Below are 25555 nucleotides of genomic sequence, written 5' to 3' on the forward strand. Positions count from 1 at the left end.
CTCCAATCAAAAGTTAATAATTTTACTACTCAGGTTCCAGTTTGTTTCTATTCCTTTCTTATAAAACATATCCAATAACAGTTTCTATGATTTACTCATCCAACCTATTTAAAATCATTGAATTCCATATTCCTTTTTCTAGTCTGTCTTTTCTTGTTGCTAAGCTTCCGTAGCCAGCGTCATTGCCCTATGATGTTTGTGGATAGAAATTGAATCTGATAGTTAGATATCGACATTTGAATTAAAACTTTGTGATTGTTTATATTAACCCATCAAAATATAATACAATAATTACACAATAAAAGTTGTTGCACTCAAAATTCAGTCGTCAATCATGTAATATACATGGGTCGTTGTTACAAAAAATGAAATGTCAGTGTTTCATGTAAACAAATCGGAAATGTAATATTTACTTACCGTGTTTTATACTAAATTTGTACCTAATTTTGTTATTTCTTGGGATATTGACATTGGATAGAAATAAGAATAATTAGTATTTAACAATGAAATAACGTAGACAGTGTTAAAAAGTAATGAAAAAAGGAAACGCCCATATTGGGTATTGGGTAACCGTACCACCGAAACAGGGATGTGTATTGTTTTTAAACAAGTGGCATGCTGTCATCTACATGTAGCAGAACTGGTCTCCTGAAAGCTGCTATCGAGTTAAATTTAAGGTATGTTGGAATTGACTGTTAAAGCAAGAAGTTGTTAAATTCGTTGTCAATTCTGAAATTTATTACAATGGTGAATGGAATCAAACCGCAGGAGCCAGGATAGCCCGGCTGCAACGGGATGAGTAGCAAGTGACCTTGGCTTGAGTTGGCCGCTGTTGTCATGGTATATAGTTATGCAAAACAGGAAATGGATATGTGATGAAATGTGCAGTCTTTTATTCAATAATTGTTTTGTTCTATCCCGCTGTATTCTTGTGTTTCTCGCTAGAGTTTTGGCAAGGCTTGTATTTGAAGCTACTCGAGTAGAGAGTATGGGTATGCCGTATGATGGGGCATTGATTTTCCATACACCACCAAATAGACCTTTACAGTTTTATATGATTATATATTGTTTTGGTAAATAAGTAATCAATTATATCACCTTGTGGCTTCCTGTCTGTTTGATGGTTAGTCATGATGTGAAGGTTTACAAACTGTTGGACTATATTGTATGAGTCAGTCAGATGCAGATCATTGCAGGGTGCTAAAATATGTCCATTTCTCCTACATTGTTAAACCTTGTAGTTTATTATTTGATATTTAATAAGGACTGTCACATCTTTATCTGGCAGGTCTGTGGTAATCTTTTTATTTTTCAACTGCATTAGATAGCAGAGGTAATAGTTGATCTTTTAAATATTTATGGACTTATATAACTCTGCCCTTTCCCTCTCCCTATAAAAGGGGTTGGCAGAGTGAAATTATGCCTTGACAATGTGGAATAAAAAGGATAAGAGACTCTGTCCTCTCTTGATTTATGTCGTGCATGGGAACATGATGGCAATACTCTTATCCCCCTGATAGGATTTCTAGTTTTAGATAAATAACTTTGAAGTGGGTATCTGCAGGTTCCACAAATGAGAGTTTCCTTGAAATTGATATTAATGAATTGTAGAGTTTTTCCAAATGTGTAAAGCCTAAGGTATTGGACTTCATGTATGACAATGCTCTCTTGAGGAAACACGGTTACTGTTGTTTTTCTTTTCTAGAGTGTGACATGAATAATCATGTTATGTTGTATCTATACAGTGTGGAGAAATTCAAATTGAGATTTGGAGCATGTGAACAACAATAAGACCTGCAAACTTCAATCATTGAATGAGCAATATTAAAAGCAAACAACAAAAGGTAATATATGTCAAGAACATAGAAAATGACCAGTAATATTTGGGAATGTAAGTGGATGTATAATGATGAATTGCTGATTTCTACCAACTCTTGAATAGATTGATCTCTGAGTAATAAATATGACATTAGAGTCGTCCATTTGTCGAGAAGTGACAGTGCCAGCAAGAGAATATTTCTAATACTGAGGATAGACATATTGCAATGCTGTAAGGCCATTAGTAGCCATTTATAACATTGTAACCAGTTTCTTATTTTTAGTAGTGAACCGAGATTCTTTTGCTAAGAGGACAAGGATTATGGAAATCATCATCCCATAAAAGAGGCCATGTGTGCATTTGGAGACTATAGTTGGTTATGTTTGGAATAATTTTCCTAGTCAAATACATGTAGTTGCATAATGTAGTTTGGTGTAGTTAAAAAAGTCATACTTAATGACCACATTGTATGCAATTGGTCTGCGTCAACATGACCACATGTTGTCAACCTCCAGATGCCTTCTCTCAACTCAACTTAATTAAAACTGGATACAATTGATAACGGATGTTATAATCATTACAAAATATCCATTGGCATCATTTAGGGTTGGGGGCCAGACCCAAAAAGAGATTTCATGACCATTCTGATGCTGTCTCTTACCTGGTTCTCTTACCTGGTGGGCTTCCCATCCACACACCACTTATGATGTAGGCAAGGAAGCCGCACTCTGCTGATACGCCAGCCCATAATTCTACACATGACATTAATTGCTACTGGCTGGATAGTGTATCATAAGCAGCAACATTGTATGGAACTTGTTGTCAACAGTACTTGTTTGGTCATGTTAATGGTAGATATGCTTTGCATTGTATACCTCATTTGAATATAGTCGTACAGTTTAAACCATGAAATATTGCTATTAACCTGATAACAATAAGAACAAAAATAGTCATATCTTTAGCTATAAGATAATTGTGCTTTGTGAAATGGCAAAATTCTGTTATTAGAATTTTTTTTAGTAAGATCAAGTTTACTAATTCCTATGTAATTACAGAATGTAATATAATTTATTATTAATGTTTTATTATTAAAGTACTTGTTGATTAAGTAGAAACCAACTTTTAGATCCAGAGTATGGTACTTTGGTATTTATTTTGTACAGGATGATACTGTAGCTATATACATGTATGTATGTGTACATTTGTTTGTTTATATATTTTTTTAAATCACTTGCTATAGTGACATCACTGGAGTTATATACTGTGCAATGTGTTGCATTTATGCAACAATTAAATCTAATGACTGCTGTTCCTCTTGCAAATTTGATACATATGGCAAAGCACCTCCTGGCATAAACATATAAATGTTTATATGTATATATTTTTTGTATAAAGAATATGTAAATATCTGTAAAATGTTATGTGTATATGAGAAATTGGAGGAAGTGGACAGTTGTATTTGGGGTTGCATATGGCAAGAAATAGTGGGGGTGTTGGTAAACTGTAGATTGAGAAAAGCAAATAAATGTTTTGGAGGATTGAAAAGTGTCATGAAAAATAGGTGTCTGGAATTGGATGGAAAAAGGTTATATGACAGGACTGTGAAAGACTGATGGACCAAATATCTTGAAACGATAAACAATCTGACAGTCAGTTTGCCTTCAGGTCCAGAAGGTCATGTGTGTCGAACCTTTTAAGCTTTCACTCAAGAGTGATTGATGTGCTGCAAGAGAGAGAAGGCTGGGTGGACTGTGTGTACTTGGACCTAGAGAAGGCATTTGATAAAGTCTATCGAATTAAACACCATTTGAATACGGAGCCTTTATTAGTACGACATTTTGTTTGTTACAGCTTTTTCAAATGCTGGTACATTGTGACAAGTTGATGAAGGTAGAAAAAAGAAGTCACGGGTGTAGTTCCGAGTTTCTGAGTTTATTTCGGAAGAAACATAGAGCGAAACTGGTCAGGAATGAACTCAGAAACTCGGAACTAGACCCGTGACTTCTTTTTCCACCTTCATAAACTTTTTCAAGTACAGTTGTAATACACGTGACTGAGATTAAATAAAATGAAGGGGGGAGGGAGGGAGGTTGTAGGGGGATCACTGAATACTAGGGAAGGTTGAGGAGAAGGTATTCAGTGACCCCCCTCCCCTCTCCCTCTCTCCCTCCCTCCTCCATTCCCTCCCTTCCTCTCTCCCTCCCTCCCCCCATTCCCTCCCTTCCTCTCTACCTCCCTCCCCCCATTCCCTCCCTTCCTCTCCCTCCCTCCCCCCCATTCCCTCCCTCCCCCATTCCCTCCCTCTCTCCCTCCCTCTCTCCCTCCCTCCCCCATTCCCTCCCTCCCCCCATTCACTCCCTTCTTCTCTCCCTCCCTCCCTCCCCCCATTCCCTCCCTTCCTCTTATTTTATCTGTCACAAGTATTACAGCTTTGTGCTTGATAAAAATGTAACAAGGGAAACATTGTACTAATAAAGGCTCTGTCCTCACTTTTGGTGTTTATTTCCATAGACTTGTTGGCAACTGTTACTTTCATACAAATTTGATAAAGTACCTCACAGTTGACGTATGTGGAAATTGGAGCATGGTGGTGGACTGAGAGGCAAACTACTAGAATGGATTAAAGACTTTTTGAAGGAAAGATAAGAAGACGGTAGTAAAGGACAAGATAAGCTGGAGAGCGGTAACTAGTGGAGTTCTACAAGGTTCAGTGCTTGCACCAATAATTTTTTTTGTCTATGTTAATGACATAATGGGAGGAACAAGCTATGCCAACATGTTTTCAGATGATGCAAAAATCATGAAGAGTGAAAAATGAGGAAGATTGTAGAATATTGCAAAAAAGATCTAGAAACTATTTTTGCATGGAGCCAAGAATGGGAAAGGAAGTTCAATACAAAAAAAAAATGCAAAGTACTGGAAGGGGACAATAGCGGCAAAAGGCTATCCTTAAACTATTCCTTGGGAAGCGAACCCATTACAAAAGCAAAATAGGAGAAAGACTTGAAAGTGTTGATAAAAGACAACCTGTCACCTGACGGATATATATCAGCAGGATTGTGAGAGAGACATATGGACTACTGCAGAAGTTAAAGCGGTGATCCATTATATGGATGAAGAGATGATAACACTCGTTGAAACCCTGATACATACAAGACTGGAATATGCGTCAGTAGTATGGTCCCCATACAGAATGAAGGACATAAGCAAGATTGAGAGAATACAAAGGGTAGCAACCAAACTAGCCTACCAACTTTGAAAGATCGAAGAGAGAGAGGTGACATTACAGTGTTCAGGTCACTAAAGGGAATAGATTGCATTGAAAGATCTCCTGATTAAAGATGGGAGGGCTTTAAGAGGTCATGGAAGTAAATTGAAAAAGACTACCATGTCAAAAGGATGTGAAGAAATACAGTTTTCCATATAGATGTATAAATGCAGAATAGCTTAGGTGATACAGCCCAACCTCAAACAGTACATGAGTTAAAATATAAATATGATAATTGGAAATCAAAGATATAGATTAAGTTGGAACCATACATGAATTTGAGTCTAGGTATGTTAGAAAATTAGAGAATAGAGGATGGGACCCAATGAACATACCCCTTTCATGTCTACTACAATTAGGTAAATGGAGGAGTGATTGTGCCTATGGCACTGCATGGGGCAGAGACTTTGAAGTTAACAAAGGCAGACAGGAGAAGCTTAAATGTGTTTGAGATGATGTGTCTGAGATGTATGATAGGGGTTACAAGACTGGATAGAGAGAAATAAGGTGAGGAGGAGAGCAAGGTTGGAAGGAGACTTTATATTTTATAATGTGAGTAGTGTGATGCAAATTACATAGCAGTTGATGCTGCGTGCAAGAATTTGAGTCGTACTGAAGTGGTTAAACACCTCACTACCACTCTTATGCTGTTTATAACATCTCCAATTTCTTCACCCGTCTCTCCCTCAGACTTCTCTTCCTTGTTGAATTTTGACTGGAAACTTTCATTCATTATTTGTACTTGCATTTTTGCATCTTCATATACATCAACTTTCAATTTGGATATTCCTTCTATATATTTCAGCTTGCCATTTACAGATATGAAGAACCACTTTGGTTGATCCTTAAATTTGTCAACCATATCCTTCTCGGAGCTCTTTTCTTCTCATATTCTTGAGTACCCATTTCTGTCTTTTGTATATTCATCTTTGTCCTTTTTTTTTTTTTTTTTTTTTTTTTTTTTCTCTCCATCTTTCCTATTCTTTGTTTCTTAATGTGATATTTGAAAAGGATTCTTAAAAAGGACAGGTATGATAAGAGGTTTCTTTAGCTTTGAACTCTGTCCAATCTACTTCTTCAAAGTATTTTTTTAGTTTAGTAAAATTTGCCTTTGCAAAGATGTATCTCCCTTGTCTGTGTTTCCTCTCTTCCTTCTGCCTTCCCCTCTGTCTTGCCAATAATCAGGAAAATAACCATAGATACCTTACAAACTATACAAAATAAAACCTTGAGAATGATAAGAGGATGCACCAATACCACATCAATACAACACATGCTCACAGAAACCAAAATCATCCCTGAAGGTTACATGAAAATGATAGATACTGGGTACAGTTCTTTGCAAGAACCCTCAACCCTACTCTTCTCATTATATTACACAAACGCAACCAACTGAACACAGAAAGACTATGCTACCAACATACTAATCGGACATTTACAACACTTTACCACCTGTACGATATAGTATATCCATGCATAAACACATTCACATTTGTATCACAAAACAAGCTCTTCAAGACTGACCATCAAACTTCTACTCCATCAGACCATGAAATATTCCTGGCTACAGAAACAAACTAACTCGGATGCAACCATCATACATAGGACACCAAACACATCATCTTACTCTAACTATACCTATGTAACAACACCATATTTCTTCCATGAGTGACTTATGGGCCAGTTTGGTTACTGTTACTGGTTACCTGGAAGCTGTGGATCTTCTACAAGAGACACCTGGGGCAGTGGACTGATTGTTTGATGTTACTAGTACTAACACTGACCCCTGTGGGACTCCAATAGTAACTAACCTCCATCCAGACATTCTGTCCATCACAACTGTCCATACATTCATTGAAACAAATTCCCATTAAGACTTACATGTTCCATTTTCCATAATAATTTTTTTTTATAAGGTACCATGTCAAATACTTTCTTTAGATCCAAGTAAATGTAGTCCACCCAACTATCCTTCCCTTGAAACTTGTCTATTACTCTAGAGTAAAAACTCATCAAATTTAAAACTGGATCTTCCTTTCCCAAGGTTAAATTTGTTTTCTATTATAATTTGTTCTTCTTTGAGATACTTTGACCAGCTGTCTTTTACAATTTTTTTTACACATTTAGCTATCTTACTGATTAAAGACACTGATATATAATTCTGAGGAATCTTCCTGTCACCACTATATAATTTGGCACATTATTAGGCAGTTTACAATCATAAGGCACTCCCTTTTCCAAGTGAATATGCAAGAACTTTATATCTTGTCTACTACTTGATCCCGACATTGTTAATGAATTAGTAGAACAGGTTTATTTTTGTCAATACATTTGTCAATTATATTTTTCTCAAAACTTTTTTCTTATCTTGTTTTTGTGTACTTGTTCTGGGATCTCTTGTTCTTCCCTTGATCTAATGCTGCCTCTCTGCATCTTTCCCTTGCTTTATCTTGATCCATTTTTGCAAAAATCTCCATTCAAGTAAGCCTCCGAAATTGTCTTTCAGTTTCAGTACACATTTTTCTACCCCCAATTTAAATGCCTTTAGATTTCATTTATATTATACATGTTTAGACTGAACTCTTTCCAGTCTATTTCCAAGAAATATCTTCTCAGTTCCATAAATTTTGTATTTCCAAAGTTATATCTGCCCTTCATACACAGTTCATACTTTAGTTCTGGATTCTCTACAATCAAATGGAACTTCAGTACTTCATGGTCACTCTTCCCCCATAGGCCACTGAGAAACTGAGGAATCCTAAACATGTCTTAAATCACCAGTAAGTCCAGTCTGGCTGTTCTTGCTGATTCTGTGGACCTTTATATTATTATGTTATCTATGGCTACCTTTCTACTTGCTTTCTAGTCTTTCCAGCTTACCTCTGCAGTCAAAGTCATGTGTCGTTCTCCCTCCTCAGTTGATTGTTTACCTCATATCTAGATGATATTAAGTCATCTATATACGTCACCTTCAAATTCCGTACAGTGTTTTGACTTCATTATTGAACACCTTTTCAGGTACTACTACTTTATCTGGTTCGTCCCCCTCTGTAAAACTGCTGCTTTCGTCCGTTAACCCCCCCCCCCCAATTTTTTTATAACTTGTTGACTAATTTTTTAATCAAATATCCCCATAATTATTCCTCTTATCAGAAAGTTTTTTTTAATTATCAATATCAGCCATCCTCCGTGTTTTACTGATGATCTCGTTCGTACCAGATTGTAACTTGAATTTAATTTTCATTGGCCCCGCCCCTCGCCAACTGCCAAGCCGACTTCCTCTGTCTTATCAATGCTTGTCCTATCGTTTTATATGTTTGATATGATCTATTTTACCTGTTTATGTGTGTGTGTGTGTGTGTGTGTGTGTGGTGTGTGTGTGTGTGTGTGTGTGTGTGTGTGTGTGTGTGTGTGTGTGTGTGTGTGTGTGTGTGTGTGTGTGTGTGTGTGTGATAGAGAGAGAGAGAGCGTGTGCGCGCGCGTACAAAGGGGGTGGGGAAGAGAGGCGTGCTCAAGCAGTTCCGCTCTGTGGGGCAGAGTTTGTTCTCGTGCTATTTCGTCTCTTGAACTATTTACATATTGTTCAAGTTGGTTCTATCGTTGCCGAATTTGAAGTCGCGCACACTCGGGTAGCACAAGACTTCGATACGATTCTGCCATCGTTTAATGTGGAGATACATCAGGATACTTCATTTGCCCAGTGACTAGATTTTTTAGCTTCGCTTGTTTGATTGTTATGTTTATATTCATGGTTTCTCGTCTAGTTTTGTGGTTTATTTGTGTAAATATTTATTCATTCATTCTCTGTTGTTTTTTATTAGACATAATTTTCACAGTCACGTCTCTACAGCTCGTCTTATTATAGTAAACAGCGTAGGTTCGTGAGCCATTTTTGTTTCTGTTAGACTCATGGAAACCCTTCCTCTGGCCTCTCCTAAAACGTAGAACGATTTGCGAGCTCAGAAAATTCCTAACAAAGGGTAAGTGACCTGAATTTCCTTATCAAAAATAGAATAGTTTAATCACAGTTGCTTCCTGTTCCCGTCTCGCACGTTGCAAGTGCGAGTTTGAACTCGACGGTTACCGGTGTTTGCTGCTTGTCCTGGCAAACATTGCAGAGCGTGTAACTCCTCCGCACCTTTCTTGAAAAGTCAAGCCTTAAGGTGGCTGAACGCTACTCTAACTTGCTATTTGCTTTTGCTACTTCGTTTGAGTAGAAGCCACTTCGGTTACGATTTTTTTTTTTTTTTTCAAAATTTCAGAATGTCAGATTACTCTTGCGTCACATAGCGAGAAGCTGAATGACAAACTAAGAGAAGTTAAACCTAAAATACGAATGTTAGACACAATGTCGAGATGCTCTTACGGAAGTCTAGAATGTTGTAACCAAAGTCGTTACTATTTGGAGGAAGTAGCAAAAGCAAGTAGCATGCTAGCGAGAAATGCCTAGTGTACCACCACCTTTGGAAACCAGGAGCCTGTCTCATGTGCACGCGTGCATGGATGCAAACGTGGGATAGTGGGTGTATTCGATCTCATGTGTAGCATATTCGAGTTCTATTTAGTGTGTGTGTATGAGAGTGAGAGGCATACAAAGGCAAAAAAGAGAGAGAAAGAAAAGAGGAGGGAGAGAAATGAAAAGAAAAAAATCAGCCGAAAAGGTAAGAGAAGAAGGGAAATTAAACGAGAAAAATGAAAGAAAAAAGAAAAAGAAGAGAGGGAGAGAAGGAAGGGACAAAGATTGAGGGAAAGAGAACGAGAAAAAAAAGGAAAGAGAAGGGAAGACAAGATAGTGGGAGGTGAGGATAAAAGAGGAAAGAGGGAGGGAAGACAGTGAGAGAAGAGAGGGAAGCGATAGAGAGGGGAAGAAGAGGAAAAGGGGAAAGTAAGAGAACTTCCGTCCTTTATGGAGTCCAGGGTCAACGGGTACAGAAGTCTCCTCCTCCTCCTCTTCATGCACGTCTGCACCAACCAGTCAGCCAACTAGTCAACCATCCAGCCAGCCAGTCAATGTTTCAGTTCGCAAACTAGCCATGCCAGCCAGCCAGCCAACCAACCAACCAGGCAGGAGCAGCTTCATGTCACGTATCTTCCGCTCGCTCGCTCGCTCGCAGCACCAGGGCCTTGCACGCCCTTATTGTTCCGAGGATCCTAATCACGTTTCTCTCTCTCTCTCTCTCTCTCTCTCTCTCTCTCTCTCTCTCTCTCTCTCTCTCTCTCTCTCTCTCTCTCTCTCTCTCTCTCTCTCTCTCTCTCTCTCTCTCTCTCTCTCCTCTCTCTCTCTCTATCTCTCTCTCTCTCTCTCTCTCTCTCTCTCTCTCTCTCTCTCTCTCTCTCTCTCTCTCTCTTACTGTTCTAAACTCGCGCTCAGTATGTGTAAACATTGAGATATATATATGTGTGTGTGTATATATATATATATATATATATATATATATATATATATATATATCACTGCCAAGTAATGTAACACATTTGTATGAATACACTAAAGACCCACTGTTGATTGGATTAAGAAAAGAAATGAAATAACGATTTCCGTATATTTCGATCAGTGGCTGTGATCCTCTTCCGCTGAAGAGGATCACGACCAGTGATCGAAATATTCGGAAGTCGTTATTTCCTTTCTTTTCTTAATCCAATCAAATATCCATCATCAATCGTCGAGATCGCTTAACTTGAACTGATCACAAATTAAGCATTTGTTCTGTGTTTCTGTGTCCTCTTTCGTTCAGTCGAGAGTAACCGCCCAGCCCAGCCCAGCCCAGCAAAAGGGTTCATTGACTGTGATGAGTACTTCCATGATGTCTAGAACGGATGGATCGGGTGCCCACCTGGAAAGGTGTTCGTTTTTCCATAACGGATGTATATTTGCGGGAAGTGGAGGGCGGTGGGCAGACAGATAACGATCTTTTGTTTTAAAAAAAAATACGAAGGTCACTCTTGCGTCATATAGTGGGAAGCTGAATGACAAATCAAGAGAAGTTAAACCTAAAATACGAATATTAGACACATTGTTGAGATGTTCTTATTACGGAAGTCTAGAATATTGTAACCGAAGTCGTTTCTACTCAAACGAAGTAGCAAAAGCAAGTAGCATGCTAGCCTAGTGTGCCGCCACAGGTCTGGGAGTACAGCTTGTCTTAACTTATCAGTAACATGGTTTTGTTCAGTGAATCGCCGCGTCCTAAATAGACGTATAATTAATGACATAATTTCATTAATCATAAATGTAATCATCTTAATGTTGATAAAATTTGATTAATACACTTTCATGATGCGCAATTATTCTTTCATCCATCCGTATGTGTAAGTGTATGTGATTATACAACATGCGTGTGTATTGTATTGTGTACATGTATGTGTGCGTATTGGTAAAAACTTGTATACACGAGTGAGGAAGGTAGAAGAACCGTGCAGTGAATAAAAGGAGTCAGGATTAAGCAATGAAAATGAAACCGCATCTCGGATGAAAGAAATTCGAAGATGCACAGCAACAGAGCGTCGCGTAATCACGTAATGCGAGATGCTAACCGTCCACCAGCGGCCTGTGTGACACAACGCCCCATTGTACCAGGTACATTTGTCCGAGGCTACACAAGTTGTGCTTCATTGCACGTCTTTCCGCTGCCGACTGCAGCTGTAGACAACTTTCGACACACCCGCGGTAAATTTTCCGTTAGTGTTCATTCATACGAAGCCTACAATGACTGTGGAATCGGGCCGACGCTGTGGCGTTCTTGTTGAGCAATACGAAAGGGTACTTGTGAATATATATATATATATGTATATGTATTGATAAGTATTTTAGACAAATTATTTGGATGATGGAGAACATAAACACAGGGGAAGGCTCGGAACCCTAAACACTAACGTTTCGTTCGCGTAGAACTTCTTCAGAGAGTGTATGTAGAACTGCAATTGAAGTTTATGTACTAAATCCAATTATCTGTTAGGACACTTGGGAAAGGTCGTTTTTCTGGCGTGCTTTAGAATTAAAATACTAGTTTCTTTAGCTAAATTGATAAACCCTCCTCGATGATTCGATGAATTATTAGTTGAAATATATGCTGATTCAACAATTCTTCTAGTGAATTTATCAAAACCTTTATGTAGCACTTCAGCTTCTCTCCAGTTTGGTAAGTGATCGAATTTTTCCGCATGAACTACTAAAGAATTAGATGTCCTATGTGCTTTTATGTCGTTTTTATGTTCATAAATTCTTTTTTCTAATCCTCTTGACGATTCGCCAAAATAAGCCATTGAGCAACTATTGCACGGGATTTTGTATACGACGCTGTTTTCGGAATTGGTTCTCTTTTCAGAAGTCTTTATTAAATCACCTATCCTCTTGTTAGTTATTTTAGCTATGTTCATACCTGATTTTGTTAAATATTTGTCTATTATTGGTGACGTTTCTGAGCCAGGTACTGATATAAAATTTGTATTATTTTTATCATCTCTCTCTCTTTCCGCGATTGTAAATATTTATTGCTTTTCTTTTTGTTCTTTTCAACATTCCCTCTGGATATCCAAGTTTGTCAAAGGTTTTCATAATGTAATCAAATTCGCCTTCTAGGTATTCATTACTACAGATTCGTAGTGCCCTGAGAAAAAATCCTATTACTATACCACTCTTTGTCCTGTCATCATGTGCGGAGAAGTAATGTACTAAATCCTCTTTGTTTGTTTCCTTTCTATATACTGAGAAAGTTACAGTTTTTTCCACTCGTCGTATTAACGTATCTAGGAAGGGCAATTGTCCGTTTTGTTCCTCTTCTACGGTGAACTGAATATCGCTGTTGACCGCGTTAAGCATTCTCACTTTATTATTTACATTGCGCGGTATTCCAAAAATTCACAAACCCAACGTTCCAATGCGACCCATAACTTCAGGGGTTGGCAGTGCACCCCACAGACTAGCGAAATGTCTAGCCAAACCGCTATCACAGGCAATGGGATCGATCAGCAATACACATTTGAAAAATTCTAACGATCTTTTGACAAGACTAAAAGATTTAGATTTCACGGGGAAAAAGTTAGTAAGCTATGATGTCAAGGCGTTATATACAAATATTTCCACTAACGGTGCGTTAGAAGCAGTAAAGAGAGTAATAAAAGATATGAACGATACTGACCTACCCATAAGAAAACAAGATTATATAGAATTGATAGATTTATGCGTAAATTTCGGTGCGTTTACTTTTAATGGTGACGAATATGAACAACATAGAGGTCTCGCTATGGGTAGTCCTTTAAGTGCAGTGATGGCCTGTCTATATATGGAGTTATTAGAAAAAGAAAACTTTATCAGAATCAATGGTAGGGGATCACACTGGTTTAGATATGTAGACGACGTCCTCGCAATCATCCCCGAAAACACCAATGTAAATAATAAAGTGAGAATGCTTAACGCGGTCAACAGCGATATTCAGTTCACCGTAGAAGAGGAACAAAACGGACAATTGCCCTTCCTAGATACGTTAATACGACGAGTGGAAAAAACTGTAACTTTCTCAGTATATAGAAAGGAAACAAACAAAGAGGATTTAGTACATTACTTCTCCGCACATGATGACAGAACAAAGAGTGGTATAGTAATAGGATTTTTTCTCAGGGCACTACGAATCTGTAGTAATGAATACCTAGAAGGCGAATTTGATTACATTATGAAAACCTTTGACAAACTTGGATATCCAGAGGGAATGTTGAAAAGAACAAAAAGAAAAGCAATAAATATTTACAATCGCGGAAAGAGAGAGAGAGATGATAAAAATAATACAAATTTTATATCAGTACCTGGCTCAGAAACGTCACCAATAATAGACAAATATTTAACAAAATCAGGTATGAATATAGCTAAAATAACTAACAAGAGGATAGATGATTTGATAAAGACTTCTGAAAAGAGAACCAATTCCGAAAACAGAGTCGTATACAAAATCCCGTGCAATAGTTGCTCAATGGCTTATTTTGGCGAATCGTCAAGAGGATTAGAAAAAAGAATTTATGAACATAAAAACGACATAAAAGCACATAGGACATCTAATTCTTTAGTAGTTCATGCGGAAAAATTCGATCACTTACCAAACTGGAGAGAAGCTGAAGTGCTACATAAAGGTTTTGATAAATTCACTAGAAGAATTGGTTGAATCAGCATATATTTCAACTAATAATTCATCGAATCATCGAGGAGGGTTTATCAATTTAGCTAAAGAAACTAGTATTTTAATTCTAAAGCACGCCAGAAAAACGACCTTTCCCAAGTGTCCTAACAGATAATTGGATTTAGTACATAAACTTCAGTTGCAGTTCTACATACACTCTCTGAAGAAGTTCTACGCGAACGAAACGTTAGAGTGTTTAGGGTTCCGAGCCTTCCCCTGTGTTTATGTTCTCCATCATCCAAATAATATATATGTATATATATACATACATATATATATATATATGTATATATATTTATATATATATATGTATATATGTATATGTATATATATATATGTACATATATATATATATATACATATATATATATATGTATATATATATGTATATATATGTATATGTATATATATATGTATATATATATATGTATATATGTATATATATATATGTACATATATATATGTATATACATATATATATTATATGTATATATACATATATATATATACATATATATACATATATATACAGTATATATATATAAAGCACAATACACTTCAATTATGAACCATCAACATCAAGGGAGACTTGAGGCCAACATGTAGAAATTGAAACGTGGTACGGCCAAGGACTCTAACCTGGGCTAGCACGTGACAAGTGTTAGTGACTCAGCCGAGAGTAAAAAACAAATCTTGGGAGTTTGCAGAAGTAGTTTGCAAAAGCAATTTCTCAGATAGATTTTTGGGGAGGTTTTGTCTTTTCCCAGTTTGGGGAAAGGGATGTCTCACCAGATGGTTGGAAGGACCCTCCATCCATGTTCAGTAGAAGTGGTTTAATATAAAGGATGTCATAGTTGTGTTGTATCATGTCTATGTTATCTGGGCCTAGAAGAATTGTCTCACATCTGGAAAAGGAAATTTTTATATTCTAGGCCTGTGAATAATTGGTTACAGTCGTGGAAGGAATGTGGTGAAACGTTTTGAAGTATCTGTGATTCAGTGGCTGTCCTTTGGAATATGAATTTGGGTCCGATGTTTGTGTGGCTAGATGTGATAGCATTTTTGCTATTTTTTGAGTCGCTTGGGAAGGTAAAGATACAATTTGATCAACAAATGGGGTGGAGATAAGTGTTTGGGAGGTTAATTTTGATATATAGGTTTGTCATAAATGTTGACAAGCTTGAAGCACTATTCCCCTTTTTTTATTTAATATATTTTGTTTGATTGTGGACAATTCAAGTGTTGATTGTCTTTAGTAGAGGTGGAAGGGCTCTAGGCTGTATCAGTATGGATTCCACTAAGGGACTGTGATACAGTAGTAGTTTATAAGAAGACTTCCTTAACTTTAAAACTGATAAATATGAGCTGAATGGCCCAATGGGAATATGTGAGAATCAACACCGTATGAGACCGAAACCTTTATTGGTACGACGTTTTGCTTGTTACAGCTTTTTCAAGTACAGACATATGGCAAACACTCTGGGTACATATAGGCCGACGGGGAATACAAGAATGAAAGAGTCTGCATACATTAGACAGTTCTGTGTTCATGACCACGCATCATCGCCATCCATAAGGTTATCTATATTTCTCATAAAACAATAGTTTCAGCGCTCACTACATGGGACAAGCGATGTGCAAACACATCCTCTGATTATTGACATAATTGTTTGGCGTGCCCAAAGGCACTATCAAACGAAACGGCAGCATGGGCATGGATAACGTTTCTTTACATCAAATACCAGTTATCATCTCTTTCTCTCTCATTTTCTTTCTTTCACTTTTGCTCTCGTTCTCTCTCTCCATTTCCTCTCTCTATTTCTTTCTCCATTTCCTCTCTATTTCTCTTTCTCCCTCCCCCTCCCTCCTCTCTCCCTCCCCCTTCCTCCCTTCTCCCTCCCTCCCCCTCCTTTCTCCCTCCCTCCCCCTCCTTTCTCCCTCCCTCCCCCTCCTTTCTCCCTCCCTCCCCTCCTCTCTCCCTCCCTCCCTCCCCCTCCTCCCTCTCTCCCCCTCCTCCCTCTCTCCCCTTCCTCTCTCCCTCCAGCCCCCTCCTCTCTCCCTCCCTCCCCCTCCTCCCTCCTCCTTCTCCCTCCCTCCCCCTCCTCCCTCCTCCTTCTCCCTCCCTCCTCCTCCTCCTCCTCCTCCTCCTCCTCCTCCTCCTCCTCCTCCTCCTCCTCCTCCCTACCTCCCCCCTGTCCTCACCCTCACCTTCACCTTTCCCTCTTAGGCCGAGTATCAGTTGGGAGCAGGACCCGTGAACTCGCCCCCCGACCGTTGAAAACAAATCCTCTCGAGCCGACGTGACGTCATAGACCGAAGAAATTAGTCCAGCACAACTTTCGCCTGGACGAAATGTAAACATAGCGTCTTGGAAAGTTGAAAGGGGATTGGAACATAAGTTATGATGCTCTGAACACGATGACCTGGCATCTTAAAGTGACGGCACACTAGGCTAGCTTTTGCTACTTCGTTTGAGCAGAAACGACTTCGGTTACAATATTCTTGACGTAAGAACATTTCAACATTGTGTTTAACAGTCGTATTTTAGGTTTAACTTCTCTTAGTTCGTCATTCAGCTTTTCACTATATGACGCAAGACAGTCGGAAGTTTGAAAAACAAAAGATCGTTACTAAGAAAAAGCAAGTAGCATGCTAGCGAGAAATGCTTAGTGTGCTGTCACTTAAGAAGTGAGACATGCCGGTTGTTTGTGATAATGGAAATAAATATCTAGTTAAGGACGTGTCTCCTTGCATCATTTCCTGCTTTGTTTGCCAATAGGTAAAAAATACGATGTTATCGTGATTATCTGCTGTGTATTCTCAGCCTTGTTCAGTCGCGGAACTCTGATATAGCGCATGGCGTCATCACACTGGGCTATTTTCCCCCCGACTGTTGGAGCAGATTTGCAGTTTGCAACTTTCGGGAAGGAATTTGATATGCTGGAGGTAAATGATTTTCCTCCAGCATATTAAATGACATTCTATGTATTTTTGTTGAGAAAACAAAATAGTTTCCCCGAGTGATTTGACGGAGGAAAAAGTTCTGGAGGTGGGCGGTACAGCCGATGTTGGAGAAAAAATAGCCCAGTGTGATAACCCCTTTAGGTTGACTGTACACAGGAATTGCTCACGAGAGATGAAAATGTGATGAGCGAGATTGATATATAAATTGGAGCGGATTAGTGTAGGATTTGTCTCTTGCAGTCTCCTTTATTCTTATGTTCCTATTTTAATATATATATATATATGTATATATATATAATATATATATATATGTATATATATATATTATATGTATATATATAATGTATATATATTATATATATATATATGTATATATATAATGTATATATATTATATATATATATAAAATATATATATATATATATATATGCGTGTGTAAATAAAATGTAGTCAGAAACGTTCCCTTTTTTTTTTCTTTTTTTTTCTTTTTTTTTTTTTTCTTTTTTCTCCCTTCTAACTAACGCTTCCATTGCAAACGAAACGACTTTGCCGCCATGGGTACGCGCGAACGTGCTTTTCAGGGAAGGCAAAGTTTCCACACAAACAAATTTCTGCGCAGACTCGCAGCAAAACATTAAGAAGTGAGCTGGTCAGCTAGGTCACCGTTCCGTCACGATGGGAGGCCAACTTGACTCTTGGGAAGCAAAAGGGATTGGATTACACCTTTGCCTAAGTCCGTGGTTCTTAATGCAAACTTATGAAAAGGATTAGTGATACAAACCTTGCTGAGAAGTGATTAGATATATTCAATTACTCATTTTTATTTATTTCGAATTAGAAATGTCAATTAGTAAGATACAGTGAATACACATTATGCTTTCTCATGGTAAATGTACAGTGCCATTGCACTGGGTATTATGTCTCGTACCCCCCCCCCAGGTTTAAGGTTTCGTATCCCTTTGGGATACAGATACCCTCAGGGTAAGAACCACTGGCTTAGGTACTAGTGGTCTGTAGGTAGGGAAGAACAGCTATCGTCCAGTTGGGTCTGCGAAGTCGCAGGATTGACATTTTTCGTACTACACAAACGAGGAAACGGGCGAACAACGTCGCACTCGAAAGCTTTGTGTTGAAACATATCACGTAGCCAATGTTCCCTCTAAGCCAGCGTTTCTCAACGTTTTACGACCATAGCACCTCCTGTTGTCATGTCTAAGCAGTCCAGCACCCCTGTCTTGTTATTAGAAGGATAAAAGAAAGTGTAGTGTACTGCTTGATGATTTGTTTTCTTGATTCCTTAGAACTGAAACAAATTGACAATATTGTTTGTAGAAGAAATAATAAGAACACCCTAGAAAAATAAAATAGCATAAAAAAAGTTAAATATGTACAACTGGGTAATCAATGATAAACATATAGCAATGTGATTATTGTGTGCATCTGAATGTGATTTTTGTATGCATCATTTCCCAGCACACCCTAGAATTTATTTCAGCACCCCAGGTTGGGAAACTGCTCTAAGCAGTGCGCATGCGCGCGCGCGCACGTCTTTTACAAGTACCGCACAAAGAAAAAATTTACATGGAAGGTTTTCAAGATTAAATTTATTTTTTTAATTAAAGAAATTAATCGTATAATTTCATAGTGATTTGAAAAATAATTTTGAGAATCTGTCGATAACCTTTGAAATGTAAGGGTACAATTTCATAATTTCACGTGTAGTTTTGAGGTCGTTTATGTGGTCAGTGTGGGACTCGCACGGGTGGGCACATACTTGACAAAGAAGGCAAGATTTGTGCACGAGCAAATTTCTATGCTCACAGCAAAAAATAGTAATAATAATAAAATGAAATAAGTAATGAATAAGTCAAATAAGTAATAAGTAAATTAAATAAAGTAATAGATAAATAAAATAAAATAATAAATAAAATAAAATAGATAAAATAAAATAATAGATAAAATAAAATAAGTAATAAATAAAATAAGTAATAAATAAAATAGAATAAGTAATAGATAATTAAAAAGATAAAATAAGTAATAAATAAAATTAAGTAAATAAAATAAAGTAAGTAATAAATAAGATAAATAGAAGAAGTAATGAATAAGATAAAAGAGGGAGCATTGCATGCGAGGATCCGATACGATGTCATCGGCCGCCGCAGGAGCCGAGGCTCGTCTGGCCGGGATCAACCTTTTCCGTGGCCGGCGCCGCGCCGCGCCGGCCAGGTGCAACGCCACCAGTGGCGTGCAGAGGTCTGGTGACATGATAGCTAGTGCAATGGCACTCTATATTTGCCATGAGAAAGCATAATGTGCATTCATTGTATCCTATGAATTGACATTTCTAATTTGAAATTAAAAAATACCTTTGTTCAGTAATTGAATATAATAATTTCTCAACAACGTTTGTATCGCTAATCCTTTTCAAATGTTTGTATTGGATGGGGATTCGAGGAAAATTTTGGAGGTAACCGAAGGGTACGCGCACAGAAGAAGGTTAAGAAACACTGCATTAACGGGACTGACATGATGAGAGGTAATTGTTTGTTTATTATTTAACTTTACCAACTTATTTACTTATTTTATTCATTATTGTTTGTTATAATTTTTATTTGTTTATTTGTTTGTGTATTATTTTTTATGCATCCGACCTAGTTATGGACCAAAAGGTCTCCTGTTGGCATGCTCCGCCTTTGTAATCCTTTGTTGTCCTTAGAGTGGGAGGCTATAATGGTTGCTCGACGAGACAGATAAGATGCGTGTCACAAGGTATGATCGATGAGCGTCCTTATCACTGATTAGGAGACTCGTTTTCATCCACGTGGTTGTGGTTGTGGTGGTGGTGGTGGTTGTGTAAAATACTTTAATTGATATCTCTGGCATTGCGATGGATCTCCCTGCCCCGGACCATAAAGGCGTTTCTCATCCTTCTCTTGTGCTCAATGATTAGTGTTGCTCCTGTGGTTAGTGACTTATGGATTTCTGTTGCACGGGCGTGGTTTTGCTACTTCGTTGTGGTTTGTCATGAAGTTAATAAAAAAAAAAAAAAAAAAAAAACATCGGGGACATCGAGTCTTGTCAGACAGTTTGGCTTCTTCCTGTCGAAACTTTTCACCCTCCCCCTCCCCCTCTCCTTCCAGCTCCCTTCCCTCCCGTCCCCTCTCCTTCCCACTCCTTCCCTCCCCTCCCCCTCTCCCTCCAGCTCCCTTCCCTCCCCTCCCCTCTCCTTCCCTCCCCTCCCCTCTCCTTCCCACTCCTTCCCACTCCTTCCCTCTCCCTTCCACTCCTTCCCCCTCCCCTTCCCCCTCCATTCCCCTTCTCTCCCCCCTCCATTCCCCTTCCCTCCCACTTCTTTCCCCTCCCCTTCCCCTCTTATCTTTCCCTCCCTGTACCCTTCCCCTCCCCTCTCCTTCCCTCTTCCCTTCCCCTACCCATTCCCTTGCCTCTCACCAACTCCTCCCCCTCCCTCCCCTCTCCTTTCCCCCCTCTCCTTTCCCCCCTCCATCTCCCTCTCTCTCCTTCCCGCTTCTTCTCTCCCCTTCCCTCTCCTCTCCACTTCCCTTCCCTCCCATCCTTCTCTCCCCTTCCCTTCCCTCCCCTCCTTCTCTCTCCTTCCCTCCCCTTCTTCTCTCTCCTTCCCTCCCCTCCTTCTCTCTCCTTCCCTCCCCTCCTCTCTCCTTCCCTCCCCTCCTTCTCTCTCCTTCCCTCCCCTCCTTCTCTCTCCTTCCCTCCCCTCCTTCTCTCTCCTTCCCTCCCCTTCCCTCCCCTCCTCTCCCCTCCTTCTCTCCCCTCCTCTCTCCTTCCCTCCCTCCCTCCCTCCCTCACCCCTCTTTCCGTGTTTCCCCCTCTCTCTATCTCTCTCACACATACGTACACACACACACACACACATGGGTATCTGTGTCGACCATCCCTGGACGATGCAGGTGTGTTGATTTGGTGCAGACGCTGTGACCTCATTCGGCCCAGGAGGAGGAGGAGGAGGAAGAGGATAAGATGTATGGTGGAGGGCGTGGCTGCCTCTCCCTCTCTCTCTCTCTCTCCTCTCTCTCTCTCTCTCTCTCTCTCTCTCTCTCTCTCTCTCTCTCTCTCTCTCTCTCTCTCTCTCTCTCTCTCTCTCTCTCTCTCTCTCTCTCTCTCTCTCTCTCTCTCTCTCTCTCTCTCTCTCTCTCTCTCTCTCTCTACCGCACGCAAAGGTCATTTGTCTGTCAGTTCAGCCTTGGACGGCAAATAATAAGGCACTGAATGTCAGTGTCGTTCAAGCGAGGGAGCCCGCTTCAGTCGCTTTCATTGTTCTTTTCTCTTTTCCCTTTTTTTTCCTGTCTTCGTCCCGAGGGTTGACATTTTTCGAATCACTGTCGCGGTAGCTAGAACATCAGCTGTATTAGCTGTGATTCTTTTTATGTTTGGGTGATCGATTTCTGCTCTCCCTCTCTCTCTCTCTCTCTCTCTCTCTCTCTCTCTATATATATATATATATATATATATATATATATATATATATATATATATGTCTGTCTCTTTATTAGTCTCTCTCTTTCCTCCCCCTCTCTTTCTCCCTCTCTCTTCCCTCTCCCTCTCTTTCTCCCTCTCTCTTCCCTCTCCCTCCCTCCCTCCCTCCCACTCCTCGATCTCTCACTCCCATTCATTCACACTCCCTCTCCTCCTGCCCTTCTCTTCCCCACCGTCTTACCTCCTCCTCCTCCTCCTCCTCCTCCTCCTCCTCCTCCTTGCAGGAGAACCTAGCGGAGGGGAGTTGTTGGGGCCGTCCAGGTCACGGGGCCTTGGTCTTTTGACTCCAGCTCTGGACTGCTGGAGTCCCTGGAAGGCACGCGGCGACCTGGACTCAGTTAGGTTCTCAGGAGTCCATGTTCCACCTCCCCTTCCCCTCCCCTTCCCCTCCCCTCCCCCCCCTCGAAGCTCCTCTTGGAAGCTAAACCATCATCCCACTTTATCTCTTGCAAGAGATAAAGTGGGATGATGGGAGTGACATTTCACTCCCAAATTAAGAGAGAGAGAGGGAGAGGTGGGGAGAGAGAGAGAGAGGAGGAGGAGGAGGGGAGAGAGAGAGAGAGAGAGAGGAGGAGGAGAGAGAGAGAGGAGGGGAGAGAGAGAGAGAGAGAGAGAGAGAGAGAGAGAGAGAGAGAGAGAGAGGAGGGGAGAGAGAGAGAGAGGAGGGGAGAGAGAGAGAGAGAGGAGGGGAGAGAGAGAGAGAGAGGAGGGGAGAGAGAGAGAGAGGAGGGGAGAGAGAGAGAGAGAGGAGGGGAGAGAGAAAGAGAGAGAGGGAGAGGATGGGAGAGAGAGAGAGAGAGGAGGGGAGAGAGAGCAGGGAAGGGAGAGAGAGAGAGAGCAGGGGAGAGAGAGAGGAGGGGAGAGAGAGACAGAGAGGAGGGGAGAGAGAGAGAGAGAGAGAGAGACAGAGACAATTCAGACAGACAGACAGTCCTCTCACCCCGCTACTCCACCCGGGCCTGACCGAAAACGCCCATAGACAGTGTTGGCCGGCTTCATTAGTCATACTGTATTGTATTTCCAGAGAATATTTTTTTTAATTCTTTTCTTTTTTATCTTTGTTTTTCCAAATATCGCTCACCGTGTCCTTCCACATTTTCGTCTTTTCCACATATCCTTCTTCTTCTTCTTCTTCTTCTTCTTCTTCTTCTTCTTCTTCTTCTTCTTCTTCTTCTTCTTCTTCTTCTTCTTCTTCTTCTTCTTCTTCTTCTTCTTCTTCTTCTTCTTCTTCTTCTTCTTCTTCTTCTTCTTCTTCTTCTTCTTCTTCTTCTTCTTCTTCTTCTTCTTCTTCTTCTTCTTCTTCTTCTTCTTCTTCTTCTTCTTCATACTATGTACAGAGAACATTGTGAACAAGTATAGGCGTCAGTGGGCAGATTGGAATGTCACTTGACACCCCTACTCTCCATCCCTATATGGGAGGTTCTATAGTGATAGTACAGAGATAAAATTGTATAGGTTGTGTAATCATGATTTCCTGCACTGATAGAATTAGACAACGCCCCCATCGCACCGGCTGCGTGTTTGGAACCTCCCAGGTACAAGATTACTCCAACAAAATATATTCCTAAAGTACGTCGCTGTAGGGATGAACCTTTTTCCATGCCGAGAGATGGCGCCACGGAAGTGAATGACGACCTGGCGCCACGGAAGTGAATGACGACCTGTCGCCACGGAAGTGAATGACGACCTGGCGCCACAGAAGTGAATGACGACCTGGCGCCACGGAAGTGAATGACGAATTGGCGCCACAGAAGTGAATGACCTGTCGCCACGGAAGTGAATGACGACCTGGCGCCACGGAAGTGAATGACGAAAGGCGCCACAGAAGTGAATGACCTGTCGCCACGGAAGTGAATGACGACCTGGCGCCACGGAAGTGAACGACCTTGGCACCGGGCGGAGTGAAAGGTCGCTACACAAGACACTCTGGCTTTATGCAACCTTTCAAGGGGGCGAAGGTTACTCCCAACCGAATAAAATCGACTGTCGCCAACCCAAAATAATCGGTGCCAAGACTTTTCTCGGTATATGAAGAGGTCACCTTTGACATTATCTCTATATATTCTGCCTCCCGCCAAGTTATTTTATTTCTATTTGTGCCGCTTCCTCGCCTCTAAAGAAGCACCAGGTCAAGACTGAGGCTGTAGGACGCGTCTCGCTTGTTACTTGATCAATAGATAAAGGAAACGTCGTACAGGCTCCATCCTTTCATGGTAGATTTGTCGCTAGATGCCAATGACGTTCTTCTTCGTATGTCGAAGGACTCTGCTCCGGGTGAGAGAACCAATCTGGTTATATATTAGTGAAGGGAGTGCCATACTCTGATAGAGTACTACGCGCGTGTGTGAGCGGGCATACACCATAATGTACATCTTTCATGTGTGACCTTATATTCCTCCTCCTCCTCCTCTCCTCCTCCTCTCCTCCTCTCCTCCTCCTCCTCTCCTCCTTCTCCTTCTCCTTCTCCTTCCCTCTCATCCTCTCCTGCTTTTTATATTCCTCCCCCCTTCTCTTTCTCCTCCTCATCCTCCTGTTTCTCCTCTCCTGCTCCTTATATTCCTCCTCTTCCTCCCACCCTCCTCTTCTCCTACTCCTTATATTCCTCCTCTTCCTCCCACCCTCCTCTTCTCCTACTCCTTATATTCCTCCTCCTCACCTTCCTCCTCACCTTCCTCCTCCTCCTCCTCATCTTCCTCCTCCTCCTCATCTTCCTCCTCCTTACCTTCCTCCTCATCTTCCTCCTCCTCCTCTTTTGATCCTCCCCTGCTTTATTTATTCCCCACCCCCTCATCCTCACTCACCCTTTCCTCCTTCCCTGCTTCATATATTCCTCACCCTCTCCTCCTCCTCCTCCTCCTCCTCCTCCTCCTCCTCCTGGGATCGGGAGAGCAAGTATGGCACCTCTGGCGTCTTTTCGTTGGCATTTGCTTTGAACGCCCCTCCGCTATCTAGAGGGTCCGCTGCCGCCGCTCTAATAGCTGTAGCCTCTCCATTCCACTCCCCCCCTCCTCGAAGCTCCTCTGACAAGCTACACCATCCCCACTTTATCTCTTGCAACAAGGTGCATTGTCTTCCATAAACACTCATCGCACGGACTCAAACAAGGCCTGTGGGAGTGGCATTCCACTCCCAATAAATAAATAAATAAACAAATGAAATAAATAAAATAAATGCGTTCGCCGTGTGTGCGCCCTCTTTGAGCGGGAAGACGATTTCCGTGACGCTCCCAACTGTCGAGGGTTTGCGGACAACCTCCTCGACATGTCCACAACGGTGGCGTCTCTAGATGCCTCATCCTGGCTAAAGGGGTTATCACACTGGGCTCTTTTACCTCCAACATCCTACCTTCAACCTCCATTTGAACCACTAGAATGTGACTTCGCCTACGGATGTTCTAGACTTCTCAAACAACATCTCAACGGTGCGTCCAACATTCATATACGTTTACATTGTCATCAATCAGCTTTGCTATATATGACGGAAAGATAATTTGATATTTGGAGATTTGAAAAATAGAGTAGCCTATTGTAACCGAAGTCGTTTTTACTCAAACGAACTCTCAACTGTCGGTGTTGGCGAAGCACGTGGAAGCCCAGTGTGATAGCCCCATAAGGCTTGACGATTTTGTTCTGTTGAAGAGGTTGGATGGGGCTTGGAGGGGGTCGGACTCGAACCAAAATGGGGCTTCGGGTTGTCTACATCGGGTCTATGGGTTGTTCATTGTCCGGGGGCGAGGTGTTGATTTTGGTCGACTTTGCTTGTTTGCAGCAGTGTGACAAAACCGGAAGATCAGACTATACGGAACCTTCAGGAATCTTGGGGAAA

General features: G+C 40.6%; 1 protein-coding gene across 3 annotated transcripts in view; it reads left to right on the forward strand.

Moving 5' to 3' along the window:
- Positions 1-423: 423 nt before the first annotated feature.
- The window catches only part of jar (Myosin heavy chain 95F jaguar), a 148531-nt gene continuing 123399 nt past the window's right edge, over positions 424-25555 (forward strand). The window contains exon 1 of one of the 3 annotated variants that reach the window (XM_076172588.1): positions 424-677. The gene's annotated coding sequence lies outside the window, so the exon portion shown is untranslated. Of the gene's footprint in view, positions 678-8973; positions 9068-25555 lie in introns of those variants that run through there. The other 2 variants (XM_076172591.1, XM_076172589.1) reach the window with 2 other exon arrangements.

Source organism: Oratosquilla oratoria, chromosome 33 (genome assembly GCF_046742065.1).
Source record: "Oratosquilla oratoria isolate Oo_2021 chromosome 33, ASM4674206v1, whole genome shotgun sequence".
In the NCBI taxonomy this organism is placed as follows: domain Eukaryota; kingdom Metazoa; phylum Arthropoda; class Malacostraca; order Stomatopoda; family Squillidae; genus Oratosquilla; species Oratosquilla oratoria.